We start from the raw sequence: 16381 nt of genomic DNA, 5'->3' as shown, positions 1-16381 counted from the left end.
ATTCTTTTTTTATATGAGAAAATAAGTTCTGATAAGGGTATAATTTTTGTTCCAAAGCAAACCCATCATTATGCAGTATTGGCAATGTTTGTGATCCTCATAAATCAGACATTTCATTTGTTAAATAAAAGATCATCTAAGCCTATACACCATACCCCACACATACTCCATGGTTTATATTATTTGCGTCTAAATTGTCAACAACTGTAATTCTAATCATAGCTGATATTATTATTTCTAAATTTAATATTTTTAAACATATATTTTTTTAAATCAAGCAAACAGTTATTCCCATTTCATCATGTTTTCTTTTGTATGCAAATTTAGAAGAATATGGCATCATAGGAATTGATAATTTTAAATATTTAACTTAGCCAGTGAATATATAATAGCTGCAACTCTGTTGCTCGACAGACACATACATAAAAAACTCGCGAGCGATCGCTATGCAGGTTGCGGGTGTGCCCACCAGCGCCAACTGTCGGCCAGATACCACTCTCGTATGTAAACAAAACCTTCAATTTCTTCTCTGTCGACGTGTCGACAAGACGTACTTTTACTCGCTGTTGAACCTGGAGTTTTTCCCATCATATTTGGTGAAGTACTTTAATTTGGTTTGAGCTTTCGCAGTACAGGTGTTTTTCTTCAAATAAATCCTTGAACTCGTTTTTGGATAGATTTAATTTTGATGACAAAGAGAGTATGGACTTTCTTTGACTTTTAAATGGCCGACCCTTCCCTTAGACGGAAGTGTGTTTAGGCTTTTAGCAATTATCTTATCACGTTATAAATTAATTATAGATTTTCCTCTATATATTTTATATCTCACCGCCTTTATTAGGCCTCTTCGATTAACTTTCCATTTATAATAAACATAAAAATAAATGATTTGTTTATATGCGACCTTTCCTGAGAGTAGGCGGTCCTAACTTGGAAACCGAAGTTAAACAACGTTGAGCCCTTTCAATCGTAAATACCTTTTAAAGAGCTAATGATTTAAAACTTTTTAAATGAATATTTTTTAATAAATATTTTATGAAAGATTTTCTTTGAATAGTCTTCGTACTGTTTCAAAGATGAACTAACGTTTAGTTTATTTATGCTACGCAGTTTGCGCTCTATCGTTACGATAGAGAGAGAGAGTATCACGGTTTCACTTTGCAGAAAGAGTAAATCGATTCTGACGTTTTGTTCATTCTTCTTTCAAAGCTTAAATGTTTTAAATTCTATTTTAAAGGAACTTTTTAATTGAAAAACCTTTCAGTTTTTTCCTTTGGTCAAATAACATGTTTTTTTGACGAAACGTAAGTGGGCTCTTCTCTTAGGTGCGAAATCAAGAGAGAGAGAGAGAGAAAGATAGAGACGGAGGGAGAGAGAGGAGAGAAAACGTTCCGTTCAAGCGGGTAACGTTGTTCTCGAGTTACTCTCGTCCCTAGTCTCTGTACGGGGAGAAAGGATAAAACGTTTTTAGTTTTTTATTCTCGTCCCCAGGCAATGTACGGTGAGAGATTGAAAACGTAGTTTTGAATTAACTAGTGTTTAGTCTCTTCCCTAGCCACTGAATTTTTTATCTTAAAATATGTTTACTGTTTTTTGCTGGTATTAATGTGCTTGCATTATACGACTGATTTCGCAATTACTACCTTTTGATGAGGGTAGAATTGCGTGCTTCAGGTAGAAATCAGTAAAAGTTTCGATTTCAGTGAAATAAGTGCAAAACAGAAAATCGTAGTGATAAAGTGATATTGCGCAAAGTGTTATCAGTGTTGCGACCGAGGGTTCGTCTGTTCGTGCCTGTCGTTCGCCTAGTCCGGGACCTCTTGCAAGCTCCCAAGCCCAGGGGAGAAGTAATGTCGTACGACTTATGGGTTCGAGAGGCCTTGATCAGCGAACAGACGTTCCCTCTATGGTATCGGGTGTATCTTACCAAGATCACCCCTACCATAAGGCGAGAGAGACGATTTTCTCCTCGTCATCCGAAGGCTTTTCGCATAAGAAACCTGAAACAAGGTTTCGAGGCCCTTAAGCGAAAGTCAGTCCTTTCAGGATAGGTCCAGCGTCCTGGTTGTAGCCATTAGGACAGCTCTGACCCTATGCAGTCATCGGAAGACTGCTCGCCGCCTAACAAAAGCATAACACAGACTCCGAGAGTCTTTTTTGTTGGCAAGGTTTTGCGGTCACAGACGTTACCCTCATCTCTTACCGCAACCATTTCCGTTGATCCTAAATGGGTTGTACGGCAAGACATGCAGTATAATCTTGCCTCCCTTATGGAAGACTTTTCTGCCGATAAGTCCGTTGAGCCTAGCCGTTTATCTCTTCGAGATCCTGGCTTTCAGCCACCCTAACGTTCCTTTGTGCGTCCTGTTGACGTTGGCGTAGCTAAGTCACGTCAGTCAGGTTGTTTAGAACCACACTCGATGCGGTCTCGTGTGGATTTTCAGCCACATTTGGACGTTAGGCTACTTGCTGATGCTCCTGTTGACGTTCAGGACGTTCGCTAACAATCGGAGTTGACTTGTTTTGACGCTGAGCGTCAACCTCCGCATTCTAGAGTTGTTTTGACTGCTCAGTCTAGGCGGTCAAAGCAGTCTCGAGTGGACGCTGTGCGTCCTCACGCACCTGTTGTTGTTGACAGTTCAAAGACTGTCAAGCAGTTACATGACGTTGCGTCCTGGTCCGCTACTAATGCACCAGTGCGTGTGGACTCTGCTTGTAAAGCATTGCCACCACGGTAGGTCTCTCCCTTGCTTGAGACTCAGCTATTATCGGACAAGGTTCCTTCAGATGAGGAAGTTGCTGTTCCCCCTCCTACTGATATTCCCTTGAGGACTCTGTCAGACGGAGAGGAGCCTAAAGCTGCTTAGCCCTCTATGGACTTTAAATAAATCATGCTGATTTTTAAGGATCTTTGTCCGGATCTTTTTGTAACTGCTGCTCCTCGTTCGCCTAAACGTCAGAGCTTACACTAGGCCTAGCTACTTCGAAGCCGTTGTTTTATAAGCTAGTGCTCTCTCGCTCTCCTAGAGAGCTTTACGTTTGCTAGGCGACTGGTTTATCACCAGGAGGAGTTTTGGGGATACAGCCTTTGCTTTCCCTTCTTTTAAACTGGCTTATAGAGCGAGAGTCTGATATGACACGAGAGAAGTTCTCGGCTTGGGAGTTCCTGCCTCTGCCCAGATAGACTTCTCAAACCTCATAGACTCTCCCTGGCGCCTGGCCATGAGACGCTCCAAGATTTTACAGGTCAACTTCACAGCTGTTTTCGAGCCTTTGAAGTTTTGCTGTACAATTATGTCATGCATAAACAAGGCTTTCAGGAATGGCTCCAATGATCTGACAGCCACGTTCTCTGCAGGAACAAGTCCCTCAGGGATGGCTCCATGATTTGGCAGCCATGTTCACTGCAGGAGTACGTAAGAGGCAAGTGCGCTCAATGTGTTCATTGTCAAGACAAACTTCACGATGAAGTCTTCCAGGCTGTCTTGACAGCATTTATGGAAGGCGACTGGATGGTCTTTCTCGACCTTCAGGAGGCATACTTCCACATTCCTATACACCCGGATTCCCAACCGTTTCTGAGGTTTGTTTACAGGAATGTGGGGTACCAGTTTCGAGCTATCGGGGATCCGAGCCTCCCTCTACTTGGACGACTGGCTTCTCAGAGCATCGTCCAGCCTTCACTGTCTGCAGGATCTACATTGGACGTTGAGTCTGGCCAGGGAGTTGGGACTTGTGGTCAACCTAAAAGTCCCAACTGATCCCATCCCAGATTATTCTATTTTTGGGGATGGAGATTCGCAGTCAAGCCCTGCTCGAAGTCCAACTAATGCTGAAAAGAAAACGTTTATTCAGTCAGGAGTTGGAACAGTCTCGTAGGGACTCTCTCATCCCTGGAGCAGTTTGTCTCACTGGGGAGACTACCCCTTCTGCCTCTCCGGTTCCATCTAGTCTCTCACTGGAACTAGGACAAGACATTAGAGACGGTATCATTCCCAGTCTCCGAACCAATAAAGGCATGCCTGAAATGGTGGGACAGCAATATCAGTCTGAGAGAGGGACTATCCCTAGCAGTCAAGAACCCAAACCACGTGTTGTCCTCAGACGCGTCGGGTTTGGGTTGGGTGCGACCCTGGACGGTCGGGAATGCGCTGGTCTGTGGACCTCAAGTCAGAAGAGCATGCACATCAACGGCAAGGAGCAAGGAGCTATTAGCAGTCCACTTGGCCTTGATGATATTAGGAAGCGTCTTCGAAACTAAGTGGTAGAGGTCAACTCAGACAACACCACAACTTAGGCGTACATCTCCAAGCAAGGAGGCACACACTCCTTCATGCTGCTCGAGATCGCAAGGGACCTTCTCTTATGGTCTAGAATTCGAGGCATCTCCCTGTTGACGAGATTCATCCAGGGGGACTCGAACGTCTTGGCAGACTGTCTCAGTCGGAGGGGTCAGGTGATACCCACGGAATGGACCCTCCACAAGGACGTGGGCAAGAGTCTTTGGGCTTCTTGGGGTCAACCAACCATAGACCTCTTTGCCTCCTCGTTGACCAAAAGGTTACCAATCTTTTGCTCTCCAGTCCTAGATACAGAAGCAATCTACATAGACGCGTTTCTACTGGATTGGTCTTTTATGGACTTATATGCATTCCCACCATTCAAGATAGTCAACAAGGTACTGCAGAAGTTCGCCTCTCACGGAGGGACAAGGTTGACGTTGGTTGCTACCCTCTGGCCCGCGAGAGAGTGGTTCACCGAGGTACTTCAATGGCTGGTAGACTTTCCAAGAAGTCTTCCTCTAAGGGTAGATCTGTTACGTCAGCCCCACGTAAAGAATGTCCATCAAAGCCTCCCCGCTCTTCGTCTGACTTCCTTCACACTATCGAAAGACTCTCAAGAGCTAGAGGTTTTTCGAAGGAGGCAGTCAGTGCGATTGCAAGAGCTAGGAGAGCTTCTACCATTAGAGTATACCAGTCGAAGTGGGAAGTCTTTCGAGACTGGTGCAAGTCAGCATCTGTGTCCTCGTCCAGTACCTCTGTAGCCCAAATCGCAGATTTTCTTTTACATCTGAGAAAGGTTCGCTCCCTTTCAGCTCCCACGATTAAGGGCTACAGGAGCATGTTGGCTTCGGTCTTTCGACATAGAGGCTTAGATCTTTCCAACAATAAAGATCTCCCAGATCTCCTTAAGTCTTTCGAGACCTCTAAGGAACGTCGTTTGGCAACTCCTGGATGGAACTTAGACGTGGTCCTAAGGTTCCTCATGTCAGACAGGTTTGAACCATTACTTTCAGCCTCCCTGAAGGATCTCACCCTCAAGACACTTTTCCTAGTGTGCTTGGCTTCGGCTAAAAGGGTCAGTGAACTTCATGCCTTCAGTAAGAACATCGGCTTTTCTACAGAAAAAAGCCACTTGTTCACTTCAACTTGGTTTCCTGGCCAAAATGAACTGCCTTCTCGTCCTTGGCCTAAATCTTTTGATATTCCTTGCTTATCAGAGATCGTAGGCAACGAACTGGAAAGAGTATTATGTCCTGTTAGAGCTCTTAAGTTCGATTTAGCTCGTACTAAGTTATTACGAGGGAAATCTGAGGCATTATGGTGCTCAGTTAAGAAACCTTCATTGCCTATGTCAAAGAATTCTTTGTCATATTTTATCAGATTTTTTTAATACGAGAAGCTCATTCTCACTTGAATGAGAAAGACCGATGTTTGCTTAAGGTTAAGACGCACGAAGTTAGAGATATAGCAACCTCCGTGGCCTTCAAGCAAAATAAATCTCTGCAAAGTATTATGGACGCGACTTCTTGGAGAAACAAGTCAGTGTTCGCGTCATTTTACTTAAAAGATGTCCAGACTCTTTACGAGGACTGCTACACACTGGGTCCATTCGTTGCAGCGAGTGCAGTAGTGGGTGAGGGTTCTACCACTACACTTCCCTAATTCCAATATCCTTTTAATCTGTCTCTTGAAATGTTTTTAATATTGTTTTATGGGTTGTTCGGAAGGCTAAGAAGCCTTTCGCATCCTGATTGATTTGGCGGGTGGTCAAAGTCATTTCTTGAGAGCGCCCAGATTAGGGGTTTGATGAGGTCCTGTTGTATGGGTTGCAGCCCTTGATACTTCAGCTCCTGGGAGTCTGTCAGCATCCTAAGAGGATCGCTGGGCTCCGTGAGGAAGACAGACTTACAAGGCAGAGTAATCGTCTAAGTCAACTTCCTCACCAGGTACCTATTTATTTTGGTTTTGTTATATTGATAACTGCCAAAATGAAAAAACTCTTAGCTTATACGCTGTAAACATAATTAACTCTGGTCTCTACCCACCTCCTTGGGTGTGAATCAGCTATTATATATTCACCGGCTAAGTTAAATATTTAAAAATTATATTTTAATTATAAAATAAATTTTTGAATATACTTACCCGGTGAATATATAAATTAAATGACCCTCCCTTCCTCCCCAATAGAGACGCAGTGGGATGAGAAGAAATTGAAGGTTTTGTTTACATACGAGAGTGGTATCTGGCCGACAGTTGGCGCTGGTGGGCACACCCGCAACCTGCATAGCGATCGCTCGCGAGTTTTTTTATGTATGTGTCTGTCGAGCAACAGAGTTGCAGCTATTATATATTCACCGGGTAAGTATATTCAAAAATTTATTTTATAATTAAAATATCATTTTTTCCAAGTCAACAGTTTGTCTTTGACTCCTCTTTTTGCTTCCTCACTCTACTGTGCTGGATTTGATTCTACTTTACAAAAGTTTGATTACTGCAGTATGCAATTTATTCTACACAGAAATTCTGCCTTTTTTACCTCAAGTTATGTTTTGTAGTATTTCTTATTTTTTGGTATGTAATTCTGGACTTATGTAAGTTACTGATTAAAAAGTGTTAGGGACAGTATTTTTTCTAAATATTGGGTCCTTGTTATACAACAATATCTCAGTATTGTATTTCCTGTCAAAAAGTAACTTGCTATTTCTTTTAATTCATGTAGAAGATTTAGTTTTACATGATAAATTATATCGTTTTTATTTGGGTTGTTTATTAGATAAAATCTTACATGCATTAAATGGTTATTGGTTTTGGTGTTTTATAGTGTTAAGATCCTTGACTTATTAAAGTGGGAAGATAGTATTAGGAATGCGATGTTCATATACAGGTAAAAACACTTTAAATCTCAGTTGTTCCGTAACCGAAATACAAACCACGCTATTTACAGAGGGTTACCTTTTAGCGCAGCTGAAATGGCGAGCCATTAGAATTTAACGAGGGTGTATTACCCCCGCGCTAGTTAGCGGGGGGGTAGGGGAGTGGTAGCTAGCTACCCCTCCCCCCCCCTCACACACAGATGAATGCTCACTTTCACTTTTGGCTCGGACTGTGACAGACGTCTCTGTCTTGGTCCTCTCTTGGCAGCTATTGTTTGTTTTGTCTTTACTTAATCGCTTACTTTTCATTTACTCAATATATATGTAAACATGTTTTCATGTTTGTATATATATTTGAGTATAGAAATAAGTAAGTTTCCTTTTCAGAGTTGTGTGTGTAGTGTACGATATCTACGTGGAGTCCTCGGCAGTTAGGCCTCCACGGCGTAATTTTATGGGTGGCGATCGAGTTTGACTTATGTCTTTCTCTCTCTCTCTCTTGAGGTCGTTCACCCTTTTACTACGTGTTACTACGCCCTTGTAGCTTCCTTTCCGTGTGGGGGGGTTGCTACGCCGTACGTTTGTCTCAATTAGTTATGAATCTAATTGTAGCTGTTTTTTGTTTTCAGCTTGTAGAACGATTCCTTTCGGGGTTTTCGTTCTTTCTTTAGTGTTCATTAATTTTTAAATTACATAATTACATAGTTACATAATTATAATTGTTATAATTCTGTTTTGGTTACGGCTCTCCTTCTGTGAGTGTAAGTGGTTGTGAGGGCACGTGCCTGTTGTGTAATTCTTGTTTCCTTTCCCTCGGGATTCCTCTTCGGAGCCTTCCCGGGGAATGAATGTGTACTAATATTATTTGTTTTATTTTTTTACAGTTACCGATATAGTTCGTTTCTGTAATATGGCAACGGTGTGAGCTGTCTTGTTGAGTCCTGGGGATTCGGCTGTTGCTGCCTCCCCCCTTGTATTTTTGTCAGGGGCGTGTCTCCTTCTACTGGAAGTACTCTTGTGACGACGGACAGCTCTCCAGTTCATTTTAGAACTCTCAGGAGGCTTGCCTCCTTGGGCGGGTAACTTTCCTTCCGAGGGAAGTTTTTCCTGTCCAGGCTTGAGTTTTTCCCCTTTTTGGGGGTTCTTCTCTTGCCTTTTTTTTTCGTGCGACTATGCTCTTGGTGCTGAGCGGTCACACCTGCAGTTTCGCTCAAGGGGCTGGGCAACTGCAGGAGCTCCTCTTCGAAGGATTGCTCCTTTTAGGTCACTGGCTGACCAGTCTCTTCTACGAAGTGTTTCTCTTTCGTTCGCGAGAGAGTACACTCATAGAGACTCCTCTTCGGAGGTTTCTTCTGTTGCTGTTGGCCTCCCTCGCCGTAAGGCCCACCGTCCGCCTCGTCGTAAGGGCCTCTCATCTCCCTATAAGGGTGCTTGAGGCGCCTTTTTGAATCTCCGTTTGCAGCCTACAACTCCTTTTTCTCGATCTTCCGCCTTGGTGCAGATGGACAGCAGTCTGATCTCGTCTTCCGACGGGCAACGGTCTTCCCGACGGACAACGGTCTTCCCGACGGACAGCGGTCTTCCCGACGGACAGCGGTCTTCCGACGGACATCAGTCTCCCGGCGGACAACGATCTCTTCGGGGCAAAGGGTTGCCTCCCACGGGGGTTCTTCCCTTGCGTGTCAGGGTTTCCCTGCGCGCCCTTCTGCTGTGTTCTCTCCTGCTCCTGCTCAGTGTTTGCGCACAGGCGCTCTTCTGCTCATCAGCGCTCTCCTGTTTTTCAGCGCTTTCATGATGATCATCCCTGCTGTTCCTGTTGGTTCCTGTTACGCGCCCTGTGCGCCCACTTTCGCCCTCGCGATCTAGAACTTCGGTTCAGGTCGGGGTCAAGGACTCTTCTTCTATGCGCAGGCTTCCACGCGTAGCTTTCTGCTCGTCAGCGATCATCAGCTCGCCAGCGATCACCTGTCTCTCGGCGATCTCCGGATCGCCCGCGTGTGTTACAGCCGGCACGCCAACGTTCTCCAACACTTCTGAAGGAACACGGTTCGCCAGCTACTAGCTCACCTGCGCATGCTGATCGCCATCGCGCGACCCTCAACTGCGGATGCTGATCGCCATCGCGCGACCCTCAACTGCGGATGCTGATCGCCATCGCGCGACCCTCAACTGCGGATGCTGATCGCCATCGCGCGACCCTCAACTGCGGATGCTGATCGCCATCGCGCGACCCTCAACTGCGGATGCTGATCGCCATCGCGCGACCCTCAACTGCGGATGCTGATCGCCATCGCGCGACCCTCAACTGCGGATGCTGATCGCCATCGCGCGACCCTCAACTGCGGATGCAGTCTTTGACTCCTCTTTTTGCTTCCTCACTCTACTGTGCTGGATTTGATTCTACTTTACAAAAGTTTGATTACTGCAGTATGCAATTTATTCTACACAGAAATTCTGCCTTTTTTACCTCAAGTTATGTTTTGTAGTATTTCTTATTTTTTGGTATGTAATTCTGGACTTATGTAAGTTACTGATTAAAAAGTGTTAGGGACAGTATTTTTTCTAAATATTGGGTCCTTGTTATACAACAATATCTCAGTATTGTATTTCCTGTCAAAAAGTAACTTGCTATTTCTTTTAATTCATGTAGAAGATTTAGTTTTACATGATAAATTATATCGTTTTTATTTAGGTTGTTTATTAGATAAAATCTTACATGCATTAAATGGTTATTGGTTTTGGTGTTTTATAGTGTTAAGATCCTTGACTTATTAAAGTGGGAAGATAGTATTAGGAATGTGATGTTCATATACAGGTAAAAACACTTTAAATCTCAGTTGTTCCGTAACCGAAATACAAACCACGCTATTTACAGAGGGTTACCTTTTAGCGCAGCTGAAATGGCGAGCCATTAGAATTTAACGAGGGTGTATTACCCCCGCGCTAGTTAGCGGGGGGGGGGGGGGGGTAGGGGAGTGGTAGCTAGCTACCCCTCCCCCCCCCCCCTCACACACAGATGAATGCTCACTTTCACTTTTGGCTCGGACTGTGACAGACGTCTCTGTCTTGGTCCTCTCTTGGCAGCTATTGTTTGTTTTGTCTTTACTTAATCGCTTACTTTTCATTTACTCAATATATATGTAAACATGTTTTCATGTTTGTATATATATTTGAGTATAGAAATAAGTAAGTTTCCTTTTCAGAGTTGTGTGTGTAGTGTACGATATCTACGTGGAGTCCTCGGCAGTTAGGCCTCCACGGCGTAATTTTATGGGTGGCGATCGAGTTTGACTTATGTCTTTCTCTCTCTCTCTCTTGAGGTCGTTCACCCTTTTACTACGTGTTACTACGCCCTTGTAGCTTCCTTTCCGTGTGGGGGGTTGCTACGCCGTACGTTTGTCTCAATTAGTTATGAATCTAATTGTAGCTGTTTTTTGTTTTCAGCTTGTAGAACGATTCCTTTCGGGGTTTTCGTTCTTTCTTTAGTGTTCATTCATTTTTAAATTACATAATTACATAGTTACATAATTATAATTGTTATAATTCTGTTTTGGTTACAGCTCTCCTTCTGTGAGTGTAAGTGGTTGTGAGGGCACGTGCCTGTTGTGTAATTCTTGTTTCCTTTCCCTCGGGATTCCTCTTCGGAGCCTTCCCGGGGAATGAATGTGTACTAATATTATTTGTTTTATTTTTTTACAGTTACCGATATAGTTCGTTTCTGTAATATGGCAACGGTGTGAGCTGTCTTGTTGAGTCCTGGGGATTCGGCTGTTGCTGCCTCCCCCCTTGTATTTTCGTCAGGGGCTTGTCTCCTTCTACTGGAAGTACTCTTGTGACGACGGACAGCTCTCCAGTTCATTTTAGAACTCTCAGGAGGCTTGCCTCCTTGGGCGGGTAACTTTCCTTCCGAGGGAAGTTTTTCCTGTCCAGGCTTGAGTTTTTCCCCTTTTTGGGGGTTCTTCTCTTGCCTTTTTTTTTCGTGCGACTATGCTCTTGGTGCTGAGCGGTCACACCTGCAGTTTCGCTCAAGGGGCTGGGCAACTGCAGGAGCTCCTCTTCGGAGGATTGCTCCTTTTAGGTCACTGGCTGACCAGTCTCTTCTACGAAGTGTTTCTCTTTCGTTCGCGAGAGAGTACACTCATAGAGACTCCTCTTCGGAGGTTTCTTCTGTTGCTGTTGGCCTCCCTCGCCGTAAGGCCCACCGTCCGCCTCGTCGTAAGGGCCTCTCATCTCCCTATAAGGGTGCTTGAGGCGCCTTTTTGAATCTCCGTTTGCAGCCTACAACTCCTTTTTCTCGATCTTCCGCCTTGGTGCAGATGGACAGCAGTCTGATCTCGTCTTCCGACGGGCAACGGTCTTCCCGACGGACAACGGTCTTCCCGACGGACAGCGGTCTTCCCGACGGACAGCGGTCTTCCGACGGACATCAGTCTCCCGGCGGACAACGATCCCTTCGGGGCAAAGGGTTGCCTCCCACGGGGGTTCTTCCCTTGCGTGTCAGGGTTTCCCTGCGCGCCCTTCTGCTGTGTTCTCTCCTGCTCCTGCTCAGTGTTTGCGCACAGGCGCTCTTCTGCTCATCAGCGCTCTCCTGTTTTTCAGCGCTTTCATGATGATCATCCCTGCTGTTCCTGTTGGTTCCTGTTACGCGCCCTGTGCGCCCACTTTCGCCCTCGCGATCTAGAACTTCGGTTCAGGTCGGGGTCAAGGACTCTTCTTCTATGCGCAGGCTTCCACGCGTAGCTTTCTGCTCGTCAGCGATCATCAGCTCGCCAGCGATCACCTGTCTCTCGGCGATCTCCGGATCGCCCGCGTGTGTTACAGCCGGCACGCCAACGTTCTCCAACACTTCTGAAGGAACACGGTTCGCCAGCTACTAGCTCACCTGCGCATGCTGATCGCCATCGCGCGACCCTCAACTCCGGATGCTGATCGCCATCGCGCTACCCTCAACTGTGGATGCTGATCGCCATCGCGCGACCCTCAACTGCGGATGCTGATCGCCATCGCGCGACCCTCAACTGCGGATGCTGATCGCCATCGCGCGACCCTCAACTGCGGATGCTGATCGCCATCGCGCGACCCTCAACTGCGGATGCTGATCGCCATAGCGCGACCCTCAACTGCGGATGCTGATCGCCATCGCGCGACCCTCAACTGCGGATGCTGATCGCCATCGCGCGACCCTCAACTGCGGATGCTGATCGCCATCGCGCGACCCTCAACTGCGGATGCTGATCGCCATCGCGCGACCCTCAACTGCGGATGCTGATCGCCATCGCGCGACCCTCAACTGCGGATGCTGATCGCCATCGCGCGACCCTCAACTGCGGATGCTGATCGCCATCGCGCGACCCTCAACTGCGGATGCTGATCGCCATCGCGCGACACTCAACTGCGGATGCTGATCGCCATCGCGCGACCGCACACCTGCAGATGCTGATCACCATCGCGCTATCGTCTACCCTGCGGATGCTGCTCACCATCGCGCGACCCTCAACTGCGGATGCTGATCGCCATCGCGCGACCGCACACCTGCAGATGCTGATCACCATCGCGCGACCCTGCGCATGCTGATCACCATCGCGCTATCGTCTACCCTGCGGATGCTGCTCGCCATCGCGCGACCCTCAACTGCGGATGCTACTCGCCATCGCGCGATCGCCCACCTGCAGAGGCTGCTCGCCATCGCGCGACCGCCCACCTGCGCATGCTGATCACCATCGCGTGACCCTGGCATGCTGATCACCATCGCGCGACCCTGCGCATACTGATCACCATCGCGCGACCCTGCGCATGCTGATCACCATCGCGCGACCCTGCGCATGCTGATCACCATCGCGCGATCGCCCTCCTGCACATGCTGCTCGCGATCGCTCACCTCCGCATACTGCTCGCCAACGCGCGATCGCTCACCTCCGCATACTGCTCGCCAACGCACGATCGCTCACCTGCGCATGCTGCTCGACCATCGCGTCGGCATAACACAACGCGCCATCGCCAACCTGCGCGTTAGCGCTCACCAGCTCACCACCGATCGCTTGTTGATCCATATCGCCAGCGGTCTTCCTCGCCCACACGGCAGCTCGTTTCCTCCCCATCGCGCTAACGCTTGCGTTCGCCGCCTCGGACTCGCGCTCATCCCCCTGCCCACCCTCACGACCGCTCGCCTGTGCGCCCGCGCGACCGCTCGCCTGCGCGCCCGCGCGACCGCTCGCCTGCGCGCCCGCTCGCCTGCGCGCCCGCTCGCCTGTGCGCCCGCGCGACCATTCGCCTGCGCGCCCACACGCTCACGTGCCTGCACGTCTACGCTCATGCGCGTCCGCGCCCATGCTCTCCAATGTTCGCCCACGCGCGAACCAACGGTTTTCCATCACGCGGACGGATGGTGTTCCGTCGCGCGAACCTACAGTGTTTCTTCGCACAAACGTCGGCTTATTTCTTGCAGTATCCATTGCTCGTCTATGGGTTATCGCTCGCCGACCACCAGCTCTCGCCCTTCCTACCACGCTCGCCCTCCTTCTGCTCTCCTTCGCTCACCTTCGTTTGCGTTACCGCGCATGGGCGCTTCCACGTTCGCCCATGCGAAAATCTTTGAATTACCGTCGCGCGAGCTCCAGGGCGATTGCGACCAAGATTCCCAATGGGGTTTTCGCAGCATGGCCAGCCTGGCGAGTTCTTCTGGAGCGTATTTCCAGAACACGGCCTCACCCCGTAAACGCAGAGCATGGCACTTGCAAGAATAGGAGAAACTTAAGGGAGATCTGAGCAACACTCCTCTTTCCTGAACCTGGGTTAGCCCTTCCCCGTCATTCCCTGGAAGGATTTTTGGCGGGGGGGGGGGGGGGGGGCTTTCCGTTCGAGATTTCTCCATCGGACAAGGGGTGACTGCTTACCCCTTCCTCTGGGAGCTTACCAGGTTCTTTCCCTCCTCGGTTACGGCCCGAGGTTTGGTTCAAGGAAGCTACAGGAAGATCATGGGTACTTTCCTCCTCTCGAGCTCAGGCACCTTGGCCTTTCGTCGTTAAGTATCGAACTTGCGGACAAGCTCGATGTTGTACCATCTGGACGCGCTGACTGAGGGCTTCCTTCGGGTGTCTCATCTGTGGAGGTCGACGACCTCAGACACCCTTCCATCCTTGAGAAGAGTTTGTTTGTGCCCAAGGACAGAGACTTAGACAGCGGCTGTGCGGAGGAAATCGACTTCCGTTTTCACTCCTCCAAGGCGCTTTCTTCCAGACTCTGCCGGGCTCCAGCGCCCTTTTCTTTCAACCACGTCGGCCTAAGTTATCAGCTACGACAACTGGGACAAGGTGTCCAATTGCAGTTTCCTCCTGTCAGGAACAGATGGCACGGGAGACTCCCCCGGGGGGGCATAGTCCTAAAAGGAGTTCACGAACTCTAGGATTGCAGGTTTTTCGCTGGGAGGATGCTTAAGGTTACTCATCCGAATGACAGCTTCCCGATGCCCATTCCCGCACAATCTCTGTGATCAGCCAAGGATATCGCGCCTGCCGTCTCTGTCAGCGAATTCAGTGTCTGAACCTCTATGCCATAGAGTCAGCAGAGTTGCCCGGTTGGGCAGAATGATCCATACCTTAGGCGAAGGTCTTCCTTAGGATCATCGACGGCTTCACCCCCGGCCTCCTCAGTCGATCCTTTCTTGTAAGGAAGGTTCTGAGAGGGGATGTCCGTAGTCGACCTCTCAGCCCTGATCAAGTTTGTCGAACAAACTTCGGCCAGCGTAGACCAGCAGAATCGATCAGACTGGTAACGAGGCGACAGGACTCCTTAAACCCTGGATCGGAAGGACGGGTACTTTCAGTTTCCATTCCATCCATCTTCCAGGGTGCTCGTCGAATTCAGCCTAGACTGCAAGTATTCCTGCTTATGATGCAGTGTGGCTATTCCGCCGTGGCATAGCAGGTTTGTTTCCCCAGAGAACTCTCCCTGCCTTCCTCTTGGCAGCTCAGGTGCAGGCTTCCGCCTCCTCTGCTGTTTGGAGGGCTGGTCAACTCCGGTAGGCTCGGGTTCGACCTTCTTCAGCGCCGGGACAAGCTTCCGGATGCTTACCATGAGTGTGGGCTCATGGTATTTTGCTTGGAGCCTTCTCTTCCTCTGCCTCAACATCTGGAGTATCTGGCCATGATATTGAGTCAACGGCCTTACCACGTTGGAAACCCCGCTTCTCGTCCGTCCAGCGAGGTTAAGCGACGTCGGTACTTGGATGGGTGACCACCTGGGGACACCAGATTCTGTTACCACATCCTCCGAGCCTTCCTTTCGGTTGACTGTGGCAAGACTGAGGAGAGTCGCAGTACCTGTTCTCAGTAAAGCAGAGCTTTCAGCCCTACCTTGGAACGTTTCCTAGTTCTCCTTTCCTCATTGACCCGTCTATAGTCCGAACGGTCGCCTCAGGATAAGTTCCATGTGGGGCGATCCAAGTTCCGGTGGCTTCAGGCAATGTTTAACCGGACTTCCTGGCCCCTATGGGACCAGCGGAACTATTAGACCTGCAATGGGTGTTGACCTATGGAGCCTCTTGATGGTAGTGGATATTCTCGTCCTTTCCCCACATTCTTGATGCTGTTCTCGGACTCGTCAAAGGAAAGGGGGGGGGGGGGCATGTTCCGGTCCAGGCCTATGGTCAAGACCTGAAGGATACCTCTCCATCATTCAGGCAGGCTTAGGGGCCTTAGTCTGGCCCCTCTACAGATCCTACAGCTCCTGCCGAGTCGCCCCGTGCGCGTCGACTTCATGATTCTGGCGTATTCTAACCAGCAGGGGACGCATTTTCACACCTTCACATCTTGCAGTAGAGATACCGGGATGATTGAGATTCTCTCAATACCACCATCGGCTCTCTCATTCCAGGCAGGGGAATGTTCTCTCAGACTATCTGAGCAGAGCCTCGTAGAGAGAGTGTACCTGGGGGTCTTTGACCTTGGGTAACCAGCAAGTCCTGGTCTGGGGGACCTGATCGCGACAGCTTGGAACCTCAAGCTTCCGCTATTCTTCCCCCCAGTCTCAGACCCCGAGACTCTGGCAAGATGCATTCCGGTGATGGTGGGACAACTTCGACGCCTGCGTCTTCCCTCCTTTTTGTCTGTGGACAATGGGTCTCAACAAGACCAGGTTGTCTGTCAACCTCTCAATGGGAGAGCTCCACTGGGACTATGCGCAGAACGGTTTCTGGACCCTCTGCTTCCCCTGACGGAACTCCCGGGA

The 16381-nt window shown here is 48.6% G+C and overlaps 1 protein-coding gene across 5 annotated transcripts in view; it reads left to right on the top strand.

The window, feature by feature from the left end:
* The window catches only part of Pi4KIIIalpha (phosphatidylinositol 4-kinase III alpha), a 303864-nt gene that overhangs the window by 211061 nt on the left and 76422 nt on the right, over positions 1-16381 (top strand). The gene's annotated exons all lie outside the window — the stretch shown is intronic.

This window comes from Palaemon carinicauda, chromosome 31 (assembly GCF_036898095.1).
Source record: "Palaemon carinicauda isolate YSFRI2023 chromosome 31, ASM3689809v2, whole genome shotgun sequence".
NCBI lineage: Eukaryota > Metazoa > Arthropoda > Malacostraca > Decapoda > Palaemonidae > Palaemon > Palaemon carinicauda.
Note: the sequence above shows the minus strand (reverse complement) of the source record. Positions and strands in the feature narration are given on the sequence as shown.